The 18,958-nt window shown below is 39.0% G+C and overlaps 1 protein-coding gene and 1 pseudogene across 1 annotated transcript in view; one reads left to right on the top strand and one right to left on the bottom strand.

Moving 5' to 3' along the window:
* Window positions 1-18,958, bottom strand: part of CSGALNACT1 (chondroitin sulfate N-acetylgalactosaminyltransferase 1) — a 157,201-nt gene that overhangs the window by 131,763 nt on the left and 6,480 nt on the right. The gene's annotated exons all lie outside the window — the stretch shown is intronic.
* Window positions 16,437-16,555, top strand: LOC111729311 (annotated as a pseudogene).

The raw sequence follows: 18,958 nt of genomic DNA, 5'->3' as shown, positions 1-18,958 counted from the left end.
TACATCCACCAGAAAACATGTACAAGGATATTCAGAGCAGCTTTATTCATAATAGCCAAAAATTAGAACAAACTGTCCATCAACAGTGGAATGGATAAATACATTGTAGTATATTCATACAATGGAATACTACACAGCAAAGAAAAAGAACAAACCACTGCTATATGCCGCAACATAGCTCAATCTCACAGACACAGTGAAGAAAGCCAGACACAAAGGAGTACATATCTTATGATGTCCAAAAACAAGCAAAACTAATCTAAGATATCGGATTAGAAGTCAGAATAGTAGTTACCTTTGAAAGAGGGGATACTAATTGTGAGACAGTGGTAGATAGGGAGCCTTTCTTGGTGTCAGATGTGTTCTAAATCTAAATCTTGATTTGTATTATGATTACACAGGTATATTCATATGTAAAAGTTTACTGAGCTATATATTTAAGATTGTATACTTATTAGAAATTATACCTCATTAAAAAGGTAAAGAAGAAAAAAATGTTGGCTGTTTTCCAATGCTTAATATTTGTTTTAATCACTTTAATTATGGCAAGCCAATTTTCTTTAAACATATTTTTGCTGTTGGCTGTAATCTGAGTGTCTGAACATTTGATAGGACTTTTTAGCCAATCGAATAAGAAATAGTGCTCTCTCCCCTTCTCAGATATATAAGCTGTTCTGTCTCAATAGTTTGCTCTTCATTAACATACAATAGGATCCCTAATCAAAATCTAGACATAAACAGAGAGCAACAGTAATGAAGACAGGCACAGAAATGAGTAGCACCACCAACTTAAAGGGCCACCACAGGGTTGAATGCAGTGGTTCACGCTGTCCTTGAGGGTTCTACTAATTTAATAAGATAAGTACAGAGATTTCTCTGATTCTGGAAGCTCTACATTTGATATGCATGAAACACTCATCCACTAAACTCGCTGTTTTATATGGACCAGTCCCTAGTGAAAGACCTGTTATTCAGGGAGTCACGGAAACCTAGAGTGGGAGGCACTTGAAAATTATTACTGAAATAGTCTGGTGTCTACATGGTGGAAGTACAAATGGCAACTGAGAGCAGTCAGAAATCAGAATCAGGGAAAGAGTTACTATCTGCTGCCAACTCTTTCTCCACTGACTAATGTGGCCAATATGGAATTCGCACTAAAAAGGTGCTAAATATACTTTAAGTTAATGATTAAGACAGAAAGGAGATTTTTTTTAAAGTAACCAGATGAAAATTACAGCTATTTGAAAAAAATTCTATTGAAAAGCCACAGAGAAGGGCATTAACTTTAGCTTTCACAGCCAAAGCCCATGGAAAAATGGCCTCAGCTATTTTCAAAGAACTTTAAAGCAACCTACAGTCCAACAGCGAAATGGGAATAGAAACCTTTGCCCTTCTACTACTGGACAATGGCTATCTGAAAAGCTAATATGTGATATATCTGAATTTCTTAGAAGAAGATATTGTATGTTTTCTGTAGGGCATAGATAGATAAGTTGGATTCGTCCCAAAATCTTTAGATTAAAACTTTGTGCTTTTTTTCACCAAAAAACAAGTCATTACCTTAATTTTTTTCTTTAGCTGACTTCCCACATGAATGGGGAACAACACACTCATATGTCACATCATAATTTTGTATTTTAAATGACTAAATAAAATCATCCACCAGCAAGTGTTTTTCTCATATTGAAAATAGTAAAATCGATCAGTCAACTGGAAAAACCACAGCAACAACAAAAAGTTGTAAATACTTCCCCTTAAAATAATAATCATTTTCATGTTCTTTTAACTTTAGAACTCCATCTTCCTACTCCCATTACAATGAAGAGCTACTACCCCTAGAAGACCTAAATGTTTATCTATATTTTCATCTCCCCTGATGAAGGGATGAAAACTAAAATTCATGCCATTAATTTTCTCCCTTTCTTGTCATTCTTCATGGATTTGATGCAATGAAAAAAGAGTAGTACCCGAGGCTTAACACTGATTCTGAGAAAAAAAATCACAGTAATTTTCAGAACAGGTTAACACAAGAAGTCAAGAAAGCAAAAGGCAACAAAATTCAAGAGTCTCGTCTGGGAAACTAGCCTTACTGATGATAATAAGGCCCAAATATCAATAAATGGATAAAGGCTCCTTGGTCAGCAAAAGAATCATTTTATGTGTACATACTATTCACAAAGAAAATATTTTAATTCAGGAAATTTAATAAATCATTCCAATAGTTCAAACTAATTCTATTTATCCAACTGCAAATAAATAATTTACCTTTTAGGTGGATAAGTCTTCCAGGCATACTTCCAATACAAAAGGAAGGGAACTGAATAGCCAATGCTAAAAACAGTATTTTATAAGGACTGTTAAATGTTTATACAACTTAATGTTTTACTATTCAGGGTCAATTATGATAATTCATACTCAAGTTTTTCATGGTAGTCCATAAAAACAAAAGATACTATTTTTCATTGTGTCCCAGTTAAGATAAATAACCTGAAATGAGATGTAGTTGAGCATTTTTTCTAGAAAACTGCCATGGTCCTAAAAATCACATTTAGAAAGCAAGAAGATAATACAAGGGATTCAGTGTCAAAACTGTACTTGTCACGACCCATGGAAATGACACTAAATGAGAAATAGAGAGGACAAAGGATGAAATGAACAAAAAGCGGGTTTGCACCTCCCACCAGCTGATCATTTAAAAGGATACACTCCCACAGCTGCAGCCTCCCGAGGTTTTACTTTGATTTTGAGACATGAAAAAGATGAAGTCAGCTTGGTTCATCCTATCCTTACCTAGCTACACACAGTGCATCAGCCCTGACCCACTGCTTCATTCAAGCACTGGCTGAGCAACCAGTGTTGAATAAGCACAACTGCAGAACGTGATCAAAAGAGAACTTCTCCTTCTACCCTTTTAAAAATCTGTCAGTGGGAGGTGGCCTTTTCTTGCTCCAGATGAGAGCTTGGGCAGGTGCCAGGCCCTCTCTGTTCACTCGTAGGTAACCAGAGTCAGTTTAAGTCATAAAACGATTTTAATTTGAAAACTGGACTCCCTAGTCCCTTTGAATAATCAATATTCCAAATCTGATTTAGAGTATCATCCTCCCTTCCTGGACTAAGCCTGGTTTCAGATCCATGGTCTTGGGCAGGGTGAGTCAGGCTTTCTTCCTACAGCTGCTGATCTCCTCAGGTATAGGGATGCAAGGAAGGAGAAGGAAAAAGGAATAATAAAGTTTTTACTGGTTCCATCATAAGCTGGCATCCCATTCTCTGGGACCGGCAAATGTCTAAAGCTCATTCTTCTTTGTATGAGCTGCTTTAGTGGGTTCTTAGGAGATCTCATTGCCAGAAACCTCTCTCCTCCAGGTCACTTGACCTGGACGAATTTATCTCGGTGCCGTCAACCTCCACAACGCTTAGAATCTATCTGGCATCTATTTCCAGCCTCTTGCTCCTGGGGGGCCTTTGCATGGCCCAACTTGTCAGACAGCACCAGAGAAGACACGCTGCTCTCCCATGTGTAGTTTACCTCTGGTGCACAGAGAGCAATCATTTAGCTTTTTCTGGCTCCGTTAATGCTGCTGGGGCAGGCAGATCACAACACCAAAGCACAAAGCTACAGCCAGTCCATCCCGGCCACCTGAGGTTCAGGAGCCTTACGGCACCGTATCCTCCAGCCGTCCAGCCATCCAACCACAGAATTGTTGCTCCAAGGAGCCCCACCCCCATCCCACCAGGTTGGAGTAAGAGGGCTGGCTGTGTGTAAAATCTTCTCTCCTCTCCACAGTCTGGTTTAGAGCTGTGGGGTTGGTTTTCAAAACTGCCTTTTCTGCCAACTCACACATCTATTGAATTTGGATCCCTAGTGGAAAATGCAATTTTAAAATTCCATTACACCTCTTCTTTATAATCAGAGTGGCCGAAGAGGCTAAACTTATTGTGTAATAAAACTGGTGGTTTTGTTTTTTTCCAATAACTGCTACCACTAGCTGCACACTGTGCATCCCCCTTACCCCTGCAAAGGGAGTAGCTTTTATTCTCAGTCCATCTCAAAACATTTTAGTCATTTTTAGTTATTAAAATAGTCTAGTATATACAGCACCACTTATGAAGTATTCTTGTCTAAAAATAATTGAATCTGAATCTAATTGAGTTTCTAAATCTACCTACCAGCTTACAGGTAATACCAGGAACAGAGAAACAAGTTAAATGTCACCACTAGAAAGCAATCAGTCAAGAGGGTGAAACTTTTCTTAGGACAAATGAGTGCTCCTCCATAAAATGTCAAGAAGAAAAAAAAAAAAAACAGTGAAATATGGGAACAACTACATAATAAAAGAGACTTACAAAACACAGTAACCAAATGCAAAATGTGGGCCTTGATTATACACAAATTTGAAAAGCAACTATGAAAAGATACCTCTGAAATAATCGGAGAAATTTTAATGTGGATTGGGTACTATATGATATTAAAGAATTAATGTTAATTTCATCAGAAACAATAACGAAATGATTTTTCAAAAAGAGTCCTTATCTATTAGAAATATATATGAGTATTTACATGTGAAATTACATAATTGCCAGGATTTGCTTTTAAATGTTCCCACAAAAATTTTAATGAGTTGGAAGATATATGAAACAACATTGGCAAAATGTTGATAATTGCTGAGGTTGTGTGATGGGTTCATGGGAGTTCATTATATTCCACGTTTGTGTATATTTGAAGATTTTCATCACAAAAAAATTTTTTAAGTTCATACACCATGTCAATCTCATGTTCAATTCTAAGATCCCTTCATCTCTGAAGAGCAGGTCAAGCTGGTGGTTCTAATGGCTCAGTGGGTAGGCAGAGACAGAGGAGGGGGTGCTGTCTGCTCTCCACACTCCCTCTTTCCTGGCCTCGCTCCTAGGACAACAGAGCCAAGAACGGCTGGTGGGAGACTTTTCCATAGTAATTAGTTGTCATTTTCTTTGTTGGTGTCCTGCTCTTTAATGTGCCTGACACTCATTGCAGTTGATACAAATGGACAGATGGGGGCCCCGACAAGTCTTGCTAGCCGGGGTCCCAAACCTGAGCAGCAACTACGCACTGGTGAGCTCTAGTGAGATCTGACTGCCTCCTCTAGCTGACCTCCAGCTGGCAGCATCATGCCACTTGGCATGGACATGAGAGCCTTTTCACCCCACTAGTGATAGCTCAAACTAGTCTTCCCTGTGTAGGCCAAGGCCAATACTTGGACCTGTTCATGAGTGGAATCCTACTTACATAATTCTCAAAGACCACGAATTTGAGGAAGCTATTTGTTTCCTCTTCAACTGTTACATTACCATACCTTCTCTCACCAATGTTCTCCTCTGCACTCCATTAGCACTGGAGCAGGTCAGCAAGTCCTATAGCTTAGCAGACATCCAAGAAGAGAACATGGAAGTAGTCTTCACTTCTTTGAGCCCCCAAGAATATTATGATCTTCTTGCCCACTCCTCTATCTCAGCTCAGAAACAGGGTAACCTCCAAACCCCTTTACTCTCTTTGCCTTGATCTGGGAACAACAGAAGAATAACCGTTATACACAAAGTTTGTACTAAGAAGCACCCTTCCTTCTATCTTATGTCTCAGCTGGTCACTGGAAAAAGTTTGACAAAATTAGTACCCCTTCTTACACTTGGAAATATATGAGGGATTGTATTGGGCCTTTGAGAACTAATAATTTTGCTCTCAACAGGATACTAGCTCTACCGTTGGGGCTAGAGGAAGTGGTATAAAAGCTCTCAATTAGCACCTCCCACTGCCCTGCTGCATCTATTAGGTATCAGGTCACTATGCCAGGCAATGAAAATACGAAGGCAAATAAGACACACTCCCACTGGCTTTGAAATCACAAGGAACGAATTTGGACACAGGATCTGCTACTTGCCAGCTGTCTGACTTGAGTAACAAGCTGGAACTGATGATGGAGTTAAGACTTTGTGTCTGTAACCAGAAAATGAGAGAAGTGGTTGAGATGACTCCCAGATCCTGGAACACTCTCAACCAACGACTGAACCAAACTACTGGCAACATATGAGTCCAGCCCTCTGCCACAGTTAATGTGAAAGTAAAATAAAGAGCTAGTTGTCATGCAAGATAAGTGGATCCTAGAGGTGTGGTTGCACTGAATGGGATGGTGGAAAAAATTATCCCACAACTTTAGCCTCCTTCACTCGGCTGACAGGCTGGTGCAGGTACAGATCAGCCTCAGCCTTCCTGGCTCAGGTGCAGGTGGTGTGCACAGGCCGTCCCTGAGGCATGAGGCAGCAAGCAGGCTGCACGTGCTGTCCTTAAAGTCCATTCTCCTAGCTAGTCAGTCTGCCACTGGCATTTAGAATTATAATTTATCATAATTTCTAAGGTTACCTCTCTCAAAAGCCCAGCTCTATTACGTGCTAGGCTGGCACAGAGCTAGCTGACAGGACTTCAGGATAATCCATTGCAATGGGCATTTGCCGTGCTCTGGGACTTTGTGTATACCCTTCCAATACTGAGGAATCAACTGTCTATGAGCCTACTGCCACAAGAAAGAAGACATCTATTTGTCCAGCTTCTGTTGCATTTAGGGTGAAACATTACATCTGGACTTTAAGTGAAAAAAAAAAAATTAACTTTTATTTAAGACATTATATTTGGGAGTAGCTAAGCCTGTACTCTAATACACAAGCAAAATAAAGAGATTCTCTTCTACAGGCCACATCATCTCTGTATTACTTATAAACTTATATCCATGTGTGTATATGAGATTGTGTGTGTATGTGTGTGAAAGATACTAAGAAAGAGAAAGACAGACAGACAGACTGACTGATTTAAAACTGTGTTGCACATCTCCCTCTAGCCCTGCACAGCCAAGTTCTCAAAACAGCATCAGTCCTGCCTGTCTCCTTTTCTCATCTGTCAGTTCCTCCGTCTGACCTCTTCCTCTACCACATTACTCAACCTGTTTTTCCTGAGGTCACTCCTGATTTCCTTTCCAAGGCCCTGACTGTCAAAGGCCTTAGGAGTCAGGTAAACGAAAATACACCAGCCTGAAACTCCACTCCACCCCAACCATTATAAACTGTTGACTGTATTTAGATAAGGAGCTTTATACTACTGCCCATCAGAAAAACATTTCATACTCTCTGGAGGAAGATAACAGCGTCCGGAAATCCCGTAAATTTTCATACACAGTGTCAGGTGCTGAATAAAAAACTACAAAGCATGACAAGAAACAAAAACAAATGACCAAAAACTAAAAGAAAAAAATAGATAACATATAGACTCCAGGTATAATATCTAGGTGACCTATATATTAAAATTATCAAAAAGAAATTTTAATATAATTACTATTTTCAAAAAACAGATTAAAGATGGAGAATTTATCAGATGCATTAAATCTATGTAAAAGAATCCAATGGAAATATTATAATTGAAATGAAAAATCCAATAGGTAAGTTTAACAGCAGGTTAGACATAGCACAAAAGGATTTCCTAAAGTGAAAGAGGTGTTAGTAGAAAATATTCAAATAGAAGCACAGAGAGAAAAAAAAAAGAAAATACAGAAAAGAGCTTAAGTGGCACACAAAACATGGATTAAAAAACTAACATACATGTAACTGGTATCCCAAAAGGAGAAAAGATGAGAGAGAAAAAAGCAATGGCTGCAGAAATAGTCAACAAGAGTTTTCCAAAACTGATAATGGAGTTTATTGAGCCACAGATCACAATTGGGGAAAATAAAAAGCCCATCACAGCAAAACTGCTGAAAACCAAATATAAAGAGAAGGTCTTAGAAGCAACCAGGACTAGGGGGCGAGGAGGGGGGCAGGGGGAAGTAGTAATGGCAGATATAAATAGCATATTTAGGCATGACTCGGTTTCATAATCAATAATGGAATTTTGATAGCCTCTCTCACCCAATTTGCTATTAAGAGAAACTAAGTATAAAAGGTCAGATAATGCCCTTTTAAAGTCTCAAAGTTAAATTTTTTATTAATGTGGAGTAGACTTCTACAAGATATAAATTCTAGCATATAAATTATTTTCTTTCTTTTTTTTTTTTTTAGTTTTAAAAAACCTATCATTTCCTCTATAAAAATAAAAGATTTGCATTGAGGGCTGATGCTTCTCTAAGTCCTAAAATGAGCATAAAAACACATCAGCTTCTGAGTATCAACAGTATACTAATATATTCTCATAATTTCACTTTCCAGGAAACCAAAGCCCATAAAGTATAGAATAAAAGTGAATTATTATCTGGTGTCATGAGATTGATCTCTTAACATGTAGACAGAGAGCTATTATTGTAGATATTTAAGAGTGGTGAGCTCATCATAATTTCAAAGGATTCATAAATTCATTCTGATTTTTCCAACAACTTAGAAAATTATTCATCTTAATTAATAGGAAAAGAAATCAGATACAAAAGCTTAAAGATAATTTTATTATAATCTACCAGTCCAGTCTCTGTTTGAGCTATCTATCTTTATCTTACTCCAATGAGTCCTGGAAATGCTAGGACAAAAAAAAAAAAAAAAAAAAGGAGGCTTGAAAATACAAGTGTCCTGTCACTCAGCCCTTCCTCAAGAAGGCCATCACTTGTTACTAGGCACTACAGCTGAATATATGTCCCCATTTAGTAGGATTTTAGATATCATCCTGGTAAATGACAGCGTAATAGTAGAATATGACTACTTAGACCATTCGAAAGCTGTAATGCACATTAGCAACACTGTAGTGTGCAGGTGAAGGAAAAGAACCCCCGTTATTCATTTCCCCTCAAAGACCTGACATTTTAACTCAAAGAGCCTGAGAGCATCTACTAAAAGCCAACACTTTCTCTAGCTCATGTGTGAAGGAGATCACCCAGCTTCAAGAGTGATACAGCTGACCAAGGCCAGCTCAATTGAGTAATTCAATCCCCCAGCCAGTGATTGATTTAGAGATGGACACATGACCCAATCAAAGCCAATGAGAGTCATTCTTGGGACCTGCTGGGAAGGTTGAGAGAGAAGCAGGCTCACCCTTCAGCTAAACTTAGATCTAGAGATGCTGTAACCTTTTTCTACTATCTAAAAATGAAGCCAACATAAAAGGCAGAACCAAGAGATCTGAGTCTCTGAATCAAGGAATCCCAGAAGCCAGTTGCCCCCATCTATTTTTATAAACCAACACATTCTCTTTTTTGCTTGAGTCAGTATGAGCTGGGTTTTCTATCTCCTGTGGTATAAAGAGTCTCAACTAATTTGCTCACTGAAAAAAGGCAACCGACCATTTTAACAGGTATCATTGCGAAATGCCTCAAAAGATTTCTCAGCCAGAAGTCTTGGTAACTGGAGTGGACCGACAGCCAAATAAAACCACAGACGGTGGACACTGACAAGGATACACATACTTTGGAGGAAAAAAAAATTTTAACTTGCACTAAACCCAATGCAAATCTATGTAATGTATATGGTATCAGACCAGCCTCTAACATTAAAGTAAAAGTAAGGTCATTTGATTGCATGTCACTTGATTCTAAGTGACCTTTTCCCAAAACTTATCAGGTTATCAAATGTCTCGGTCCTTTCTGATAGTAATAAGCAAGTATAATTCAGAACAACATAACAGCAGAGAACTATATTCAATTTTCACTAAAATTACCAATCACTATAAATCTGATTTCTTTGATTACAGAACTTGCTTAGGATTATGCTCACTTGTAGGCATTCAGTTTCACCTTGTTTAAATTAATTCTCCAGTCACCTTCCTGCTACCTTGCACTAGACAAGCCACAGAGCCAACACATTCAGGTTGAAACTGCCAACAAAAAATTGATGATTGCTCTGTGGCAACTAAGCAACTGGAATAAACTTTCAAAGGCTTCCAAATTCTGTTGGCCACCTGCTTTTACTCTGGGTCTCAGAGAACACAGACCAATGAGGCTGAACGCTGACAACTGTCACTCCATGCAGCTCGAGGCTTTTGGGATATGTTTATGTTGCTTGGTTAGGATTAAATGACACATTAGAAGCACAAACTGAGCCAAATCTAATAGTCTGCTACATTAATAGGCTTGGATAAGTGTTTCTTAAAAATATTCCAATTAAAGGCAACACTGTCTATGGTGACAAAATAAGAAGCCATGTGTGACACCCGTGAGCCTTGGGACTCTTGAAAGATCACTCACCTCTATACTTTTTACATCTGCAGAACATAAGATCAAACTAAGTTGTCACCAACCAGAGCTACCATTTGGGAACTCTGTGATCCCGAAACTTGGAAGCTTACAGTCATGAGCCTCGTGGGCAATGGTACTTGTTATTCTGTAATTAAGTTACGGAGACAGTTAACATTACTCATACTGCATTTTTGCAAGTCTACGGTGATTTTCACATTAGAATTTCAAACTAAGCTGTAATAAAGTGGGTTTTTTGACAGAGTAAAGCTTAGTTTGAATTCTGAATTAAGAGAAAGCTTAGGCTAACAGTTAACTTTGGATTAATATTTATTTTACTAATGTTAGCTTTATATCACATGGTGGTAGTCTATTTCCTCCAGGACAATGTTTATGTCATTATAAAGTTCCAGCTAATGCCACTAAATTCTAGACATAAAACACACTGCTAGTGAGCACTATTAATTGCTTATTCAAAAACCAATTGACTGTTCATAAGCTCAAAAGAAGTATAATCTAGATATACTCAGCGGAGAAAAATAAATGGATCCTTTGCCACCACACTCTTTTCTGAGTCTGTCCTAGAATGACTGGTATCAGAAAGCATTTTCATTTCCATGATGGTAGCAGTATAAAATAAGCAATAAAGCATTACAAGGCATCTCCATTTTTTATTAAGAGCTTGTTATTCCGCTCGACTGCAAAGAAGATCTTCAGATGCAAGAGTGACGGGACCACTGCCATGGGTACCAGCAAAAGACATCAGGATGGGGCTAGGGAGCATCAAAGCGGACTTGAAAACTGAATAGATTTAAATTTGAATTCTAGCCCCATTATTCTCTAGCTATGTACCTTTAGATAAGTTATTTTATCTTTCTGAGCCTCCACGTCACATCTTTATATAAAGAACTAATAAGGAGTACTTCCTAGGGTTGTTGTAGGGAACAAATGAGGGAATTATATATATAAAATAGATTATGTAGTTCTTGGAACACTATGCAGAAATTCGTTCCCTTTTCTTTTCTTCTGGCTCACCCTTTGGCGAATCACTTCGGAGAACTGCAGAGACAATGCAGAGCCGTAAATGCTCTCTCCTCCAACCATAAATTAACAGGAAAGGGCCTGCTTTCCATTTGAGTTTACACTCTCTAGTAACTACTGGCATAATTTCTGTGGTAAGACTGGCGACTACATGTAAGAAGGAAAAGCACAAATGGTCCCCAGCAAAGCACTTCATTCACCATATGAAGACAGGCTTGATTCCCTTGCTTCCAATTAAACATTTTGCTACTGGGGCCTTTTCCACAAGCTGTGACACAACCTTTGCAGCGTAGGCAGATTTGGTAGATTCTGACTTAATTTCAGTCAGAATCACCTACGTTCTCACTTGGGCCCTTTCTTAGAAAAATCCACTAGAGCAGCCTATGGCTGCACCACACCACTTTCTGTCCTTATATGAATTCTCTGCGTGGTTACTATAAACCCACTAATCTTACTGAGCTGTTTCCTGCCTCGTTTCTCACAGTATAATGGGAAAGAACAGAGTTTCTAATGGATGTTAGGCTACAAGGTATATAACATGAGAAGAACCATAACAGAGAACATTTCTCCAAAAGAACATCGGATCAACCTCCACATGACCAAATCAGCAGCTTACTGACAAAGCAGACTTCCAGGTCTGAGCAGCACCCACCTTAGGGAGCTCAAGGACAGGACCCTTGACAGTGCTCCTCCTCCCCTTTACCACTTCCTTACATCCTTCCAGCAACCTCTTCCAGGACGACACCTGCAAAGGAACGGTGCCAGTGTTGGGCGTGCAAGCCAGGAAGAGCCCCAGAGGCTAACAACCTCTGAGCCACTCCACCACATCAGTTTTCCTTCAACGGGAAACCAATTCCCTTTAGGAAACATGCTCGACATCCAAAAGAACTATGAAATGGAGACACCTACTGCAGTCTTGGAGAAAAGAAACAACTTGGCAACCTTTTCCAGGTAGAGTGATTCTCAACCTCTGGAACATATAAGACTACCTACAGAGCTTCTCAGAAATGTAGATAACTTGGCACCAGCCCAGCTCACAGAAGCAGAAACTCTGGGGATGGGCTTGGGCCTCCATATTTTTTTTAAAGCTCCAAATCAAAGGCTGAGAAACGCTGGCTTAGTCTATGACTACTGGCAGGTGCAAATCACACTTGGAATCAGGTTCTCTATACTGGCAGCATTTCTCAAAGGCTGGTTGGCTGCATGCTGTTCTTAAAAAGGTTAAGAAATGTCATGCTGGATAAGAGTGTGTGGTGAAGAAAGCTGGGAACCATTAGGTTAAACCAAACATTTGTCTTCACCTTAGAATGCCCAGAACCTTTAAAAGGTCAAGGTGCCTTGCACCTTACAAGAGAGGAGTACATTCCACGCTGTTTTCCAAACCTATCTGATAACAAAAATCTTTTGAAAACCATCCTATCTCACTAGTAATCTCTGGAAAACACTTTGAGAAGTACTGGTTAGATGTAATTGTCCTCCATTAATTGTATCTAGAGGTTTTCTGAAAGGACAGTGTGGTGAAAATATTCACTTCAAAATATGTTTGCATTCCTACCCTCAGGGCTGCAGGGCATGGGAGAGGCAAGCAATGAAAACTGACTCCACTTGGAGATTAGTTTAGAATCAGGTGATGAGGACCCTATTTACCACTTCTCCCCACCTAAGATGCTCTTCTAAAGAGCTCAGCACTTTTCTAACTTGGTCGGAATTTAAACAAACATAAGGGAAGATAATAATTACCAAATTGTAAATGAAAATGAGACAGTGCGCTCGTCACCTAATTTCCTGGAATAAAGCCGTCAAGTGTAGTCACATTCTCGGCGATACCACAAACCTCCTTGTGTCAAGGTGATGATGCTGTAGAAGTCCCAGTGCCGTTCGTTATTCTAGGAGCTCGTGGTAAGGGCATAAATGCCTCTGCATTACAAGAGAGATCCTTAAAAGGGAGAAATCTTCCAACCCTGGGTCAGATAATGTCACAATTATCAAGGGGCACAGTATTATTCTCTGTTTTCCCCACCTTGGGAGTCAGAAATTTAAATTCTCAACACAAGCAACAGACTTCCAACTATGATCCAGTACATACTTGTACTCCCTTTGTGACCAGCATCTCGAATACACAAAAAAAGCCACAGACAAGTTATCCAGTTGGTGATGACAAAGATATTAATATTATAATACTACCTTCAATATCATATTCTAGCCAGTGAGAATTTATCACAGACATTATTATAATTGCTGTAGATCACTACTTGATTCTGAGTAACACGAAATAAAGTTCATCTAAGCAAACTTAAAAGGGATCGAGTAACTCATATTGTACCAGAATACTGATCACCTAAGTATAAATGTTACTCATAAATTATAGTGTGCCCAAGAGTTCAATCGACAAATTTGCTGAGTGTCTCCTATGCACCAGGCAGTATTCTAGGAGTTGGAAACACAGAAGTGAACAAGAAATAAAAACCCCTGCCCTCATGAAGCTTTTATTCTAGACCTGGGAATCTAAATTTTTAGCAAGTTAACTGGATTTTTGTCATTTCCATTTTCTTACAAGAAGTATTCACAATTATAACTACTATCTCCTTTGATTCCCCAAACCCTAGATTATTAGAGCTGAAATAAACGTCTTCGGCAGCTCTATGCGTGGCATGAATTCCAGGTAGGTGGAGAGAGGACCTAGACAGTAGCTGCATTTGTATGTATGACCTTAGATGGTCTCGTAACTTCTCTGAGCCTCAGTCTTTTCGTATGTTAAATGAGGACTGGATGTAAGTGTGACTCAAGCACAGTAGTTTAGGGGTGTATGAAAATGTATTCGGGGTGGGGACGACATTCTGGTTAACACGATGGCTAAGTGGGCCCATGAATGCTGAATATCCTGCATGTCACAGGACAAGCCCAGCCCAGGTCACAGAGCTTGTGAAAGCTGAGCTAGCAGCAGGACCAAGATCTGCTACACTCAGTTTGGGGCCCTTTTCAAAACACCACACCATTCCATTCTTTTAAAGACTGTCTAGGTTGACATGTTCCCTGATTTCCATACATTTGAAATAGGCTGGGTAAGGCAGCGGAGGTGCCTTCAATGGGAAGCCGTTTACCAAGATTCTCTATTCTTAAATCCTCAGACTGGATAGAGCAGGTCACCTCTACTTCTGTTCTAAAGCTACCTAGATTTTCAAAATATCTCCTGATTCCTATCAGGAAAGTCTTCATAGCTGAAGCTCAAATACATAAAATTAATATTATTATGTCACCTAAGTCTACTTTCTAGTAGGCTCTAGCTAATTTGCATAGGTATTGTATCTTGTTACCCAAAGATATAAACCTTATTACAACCCCGGTTTTGAGAAGATTTAGAGCATTATTCCAAAGCCTGAAAGGGATAATCCTAAAATATTTTATAAGCAAATCATGAATCCATAGAAAATAAGCAGCTTCTGGGAAAATTAATAATAAGTGAATCAAACCAAAAAACTTAAGTAAAAGAATCTTATCAAAGAAACAATATAGTTAAAAAGCTAAACTTTTATTCATTGGTAAGCAAGGTATAATGCAATGCTATCCAAGAGGTAAAAATCAGGCCTCTCTACCCAAGATGTATCATAAATGAAAAAAAGAATTTCCATCTTTTGCCAATTTGAAGTATCTCTGCCTCCTGTCCATGTGTGGTGAAGTTATAATCTGGCTCCTCAGAGTTATTTAACCCCTAACCTGCCCTTAGGGCATGTATTTGGGTGGCTAAAGGCTACAGAAGGATTACGAACATCCTCAGAAAGATTCTTATACCTAAATCAATGGTTCCCAAACTGTGCTCAAGGCACCTCAGGGCACCAAAGGGAGTTCACAGTTGTGCTTCAGAATATTTTAAATTTTCAAGAAAAGCACTGTGATACTAGACATCATGCAAACTTCTAGATCGAGGTGGTCACATTTCAATGTTAGATTGAGCTACATTCCTTTTGATGATAGCACATCTTTACGAAATTACATTTTCAGCAGTTATTGTGATAAAAAGCAGTTGCTAACACAAAACAAAGTGGTGGTGTCTAATCTGATACCAAAGTTTTAGAAGCTGTGCCGTGCCCAAGATATGCACACATTCCGATATTAATTAATTGTGGTTAAGAACAAGATAAAACTTTTTTTATTTCAATTTATTGTATTTTTTTTTTTTCCAAACAGCTCCTAAGCGGTTAGGACATACTCATATGCTAGTGGACCTAACTACTTAATGAAAAAAAAGCTGTTAACCATTTCTTTTAGTCAAGGGGTGTTGGAAAAATTAATGAGACACTAATGGCATCATGAACTAAGAAAGTTAAACCTCTGACCTAAACATCTTGGTCAAGCTCCAAAATAGGGCAGCAATAGGAAAGTTTCTTTTTTAAAGAGCAGATATTTGGAAAAAGAGATGAGCTCCTGCGCCACCTCTTTGATCAGTCACAGTGGCAGCAACAGCTGCAGTGGCCCCTGTAGAAGGGTCAGGACCACCAGATCATCAACTCCCTACATCGTGTGGCCACTGTCACCTTCCTGAAGGGTGCAAATATGAGAGAGATCTGGATTGTTCCCAAGCGTCCCAGAAGGTTCAGCTGCAGTGGCTCAAGGACCACGCTATGGGCTCCTTGAGGGCAAAGACTGTCACACTCCTCCCTGAATCTCCAGCACCTCACAATGGCTGACTCACAGTGGACATCCAAGTCAACATTTGTTTAATTAGATAACCAATGAACAACTGAATTCTTTATATTATGTAAGCTGAGGTTCCAATCCTGATTCTAGAGCCCTTGTGAAGCGAAAGTGCCCCTCCTCCAGAAATAGTCAAGCAATGACGCCAACACCAAACTGCCCAATAACAAGAGGGGAGAGGGCCATGGTCATAACCATGTCTGCTCCTAAATTAAAGAAGAAGAAATTCAGGAGAAAGGGAATGCGTAGATAACACCTCCAGTCTACTTCTAAAAGGAAGAAGACTTCCTGAATACATCTTCGGAAGGCACCAATGTATAGACTGCAAGTTACCACATTGGTGGCTATGTATTTTTGTTTTTGTTCCCCAAACCAAAATGAGACAACTGGTAACTGGAAATTAGAAGTGTGGTAAGTAGGATAACCAAGAAGTTGTTTTTCTGATGCACTTTTGACTCCTCCTCAAAGTTATTTTCTTTCATTGATACCCTTTTTGCCTTAACTTTCTCCCATGATTTTATTCAAGAAAAAATTAGAGTCTACAGCCATGCCACCCTGAACAAGCCCGATCCCATCTGATCTCAGAAGCTAAGCAGGATCGGACCTGGTTAGTATTTGGATGGGAGACCACCTAGGAAGACCAAGTGCTGTAGGTATAAAAAATAAAAAATAAAAAATAAAATAAAATAAAATAAGGGATTGTAAGCTGACAAGGTCCTTGCAATCTGTGAGGTCAACCAAAGGTTGCCTCACCTAAAAAAAAAAGATTTAAAAAATTAAAAGAAAAAAGAAAAAACTAGAGACCTTCCGTGAGGGAGGTGTAGACTAGCAAAAGAAGCAAGAAGAAAGACACTGTGTGAAGGCCTAGATCCTTCACCATATATTTTACCACTTTCCTTATCAAAACAGCAGAAGGTTCCATTCACTACTCACTCATACTCACTCATTAATCATTTATTCAGTAAACATTTGCTGAGCACCTACTATGTGCCCAGCATTGTGCTAGGCACTGAGGATATAAGGTTGTCCCAATAGGGTACAGTACCTTCAAGAAATCACAGGCTAGTTAATAGAAAAGAAAGGCAAGAAAATCAAATGGCAGTAATACTATTTAGTGAATGCCATAAATGGGAAGTTAACCCAGAAAGTCAGCATAGAAAAAAAGGGGGCCAGGAAGAAGCACGAGCTAAGCACAAGCCAAGTCTTGGAGAATGAGTAGGAATTGACCCAGCCAATAAGCTTGGAAGGACATCGCAGGGGAAGGAAACAGCAAAGGCCCTTGGACCTGGGGAGAGAGGGTCATGCCAGGGAGCCACATGGGGTTTGGTATGGTCGGCATACAAAAGCACAGGTTACCCTGGAGCTGCTGGGATGCCACTAGTAGTTTCTGAACTAGGAGAAACATAATCAAGATGCACTTTAAGAAGACTGCTGTGACGGCAGGGTGGAGGTTAGTGAAGGCAGGGAGATAAGTTTTAAAGCAAGCATAGCAGTAGACCAAGCAAAAAGTGATAAACAAGGGCCTGAGCCAACTCCCAGATGGTAAAGAAGAAGGAAGAGGGCATATTTGATAAGAAGGGGTGGGCAGGATGATGGCACTTGGCAACAGACCATGTAAGCTAAGCATGGTCAATGAAAGTAAGGAAGTCGGGGATGCCTACTGGACTTCTGGCTCAGGTAATGGAGTGGAAGGAGGAGGGCTGGGCTGGTGACTGAACCGAAAGTCTAGCTGGGGACATAATGAGTGGAGAACGCTGGTGGGATATGAGGTAGGGATGGCCAGGAGTCTGTGACAGAGGAGTACTGTGATCTGGGGGAACAAATTTGGAAGTCAGCAGTAAATGGATGAAAGTTTGTCATTTAGACCAGAAGAAACTATATAGCTGATATAAAATGAGAAGACAGATTGTGTGGAATGCTAAGGGAACATTAATATGCAAGGGATTAGGAAGGGGACTATGCAGGAACATGCAGAGAAGTAGGGAAAAAAAACTAGAAGAGTTTATTGTCACCATATATAAACCAAGGGAAATGAGAGTTTCAAGGATAGTGGTCAAACTGTCAAATGCTAAAGAGAAATAAGGTCATATATGATATTCATGATCTGGCTTTCTAACTACTAAAAATCAGAGTTAAGATGCTTTGTATCAAATTACAGAAAGATGAACAATAACACTGAGACCAAAACACTCAACAAGGACTTTAGGGGAAGAAAGTTAGGTTATCATATAACACAAAAACAACACAACCAACCCATGTGCAATCACCTAATCCACACATGGGTACAGTTCTCATTTCAACTCTAGGTCATGACTCAAATTAGGACAATTTTCCAAGGCTATAGTTAAGTGTTTTATTTTGCTTTGCTGCAATAAATTATCATAAAAGTCAAATGTTATAAATCACATGATGGTATTTAATTTACTTTTAATTTAATCCTTTTTTTCTCCCTATCGACACCTCTATTCCTTGGCATATATCCCACAGGCTTGGGACAAGATTGGCTATACACATATTCTGTAAACTTAGGATACACAGTTAATGATACAAGTAGTCCTGGCTGCAAGTTTTTATTATACTGTATACGAGTTTTTGGTTCTCCTATCGATTCTTTGGGAAATTCTTCTAATAGAGTCCTTTCCTGTTTAAGTTAGCCTAGTAGATTTCTGTTCCTTGCAACCAAGAAGCCTATTAAATAATATCCAACATTTTAATTTGCCAACAAATAGAATTTTAAATATTAACTATTATTACATTTTAAATTTTAATATATAAAAAGCCAAAATCTCAAACTAAAGGTTATTCCTTTAAAGTGTGTATTAGCTTTGAAAACTTCAGTATATTTCTCATTTCCCTGAAGATGACTGACAGCTTCACCAGAGACTGGATTCCAATCCAAGAATTGGTTATTTGGTAACCATAAAACACATTTAAAGTCTAACATGTAGTAAGTCCCAATATGTTTGTTGAGTTAAAAATAAGCAACTCTTTATTAAAACACTTAAGGATAAACATTAACTAGTATTTCTAATTACCATACATTTTTAAACAACTTCAGG

This window comes from Pteropus vampyrus, unplaced genomic scaffold (assembly GCF_000151845.1).
Source record: "Pteropus vampyrus isolate Shadow unplaced genomic scaffold, Pvam_2.0 Scaffold8, whole genome shotgun sequence".
NCBI lineage: Eukaryota > Metazoa > Chordata > Mammalia > Chiroptera > Pteropodidae > Pteropus > Pteropus vampyrus.
Note: the sequence above shows the minus strand (reverse complement) of the source record. Positions and strands in the feature narration are given on the sequence as shown.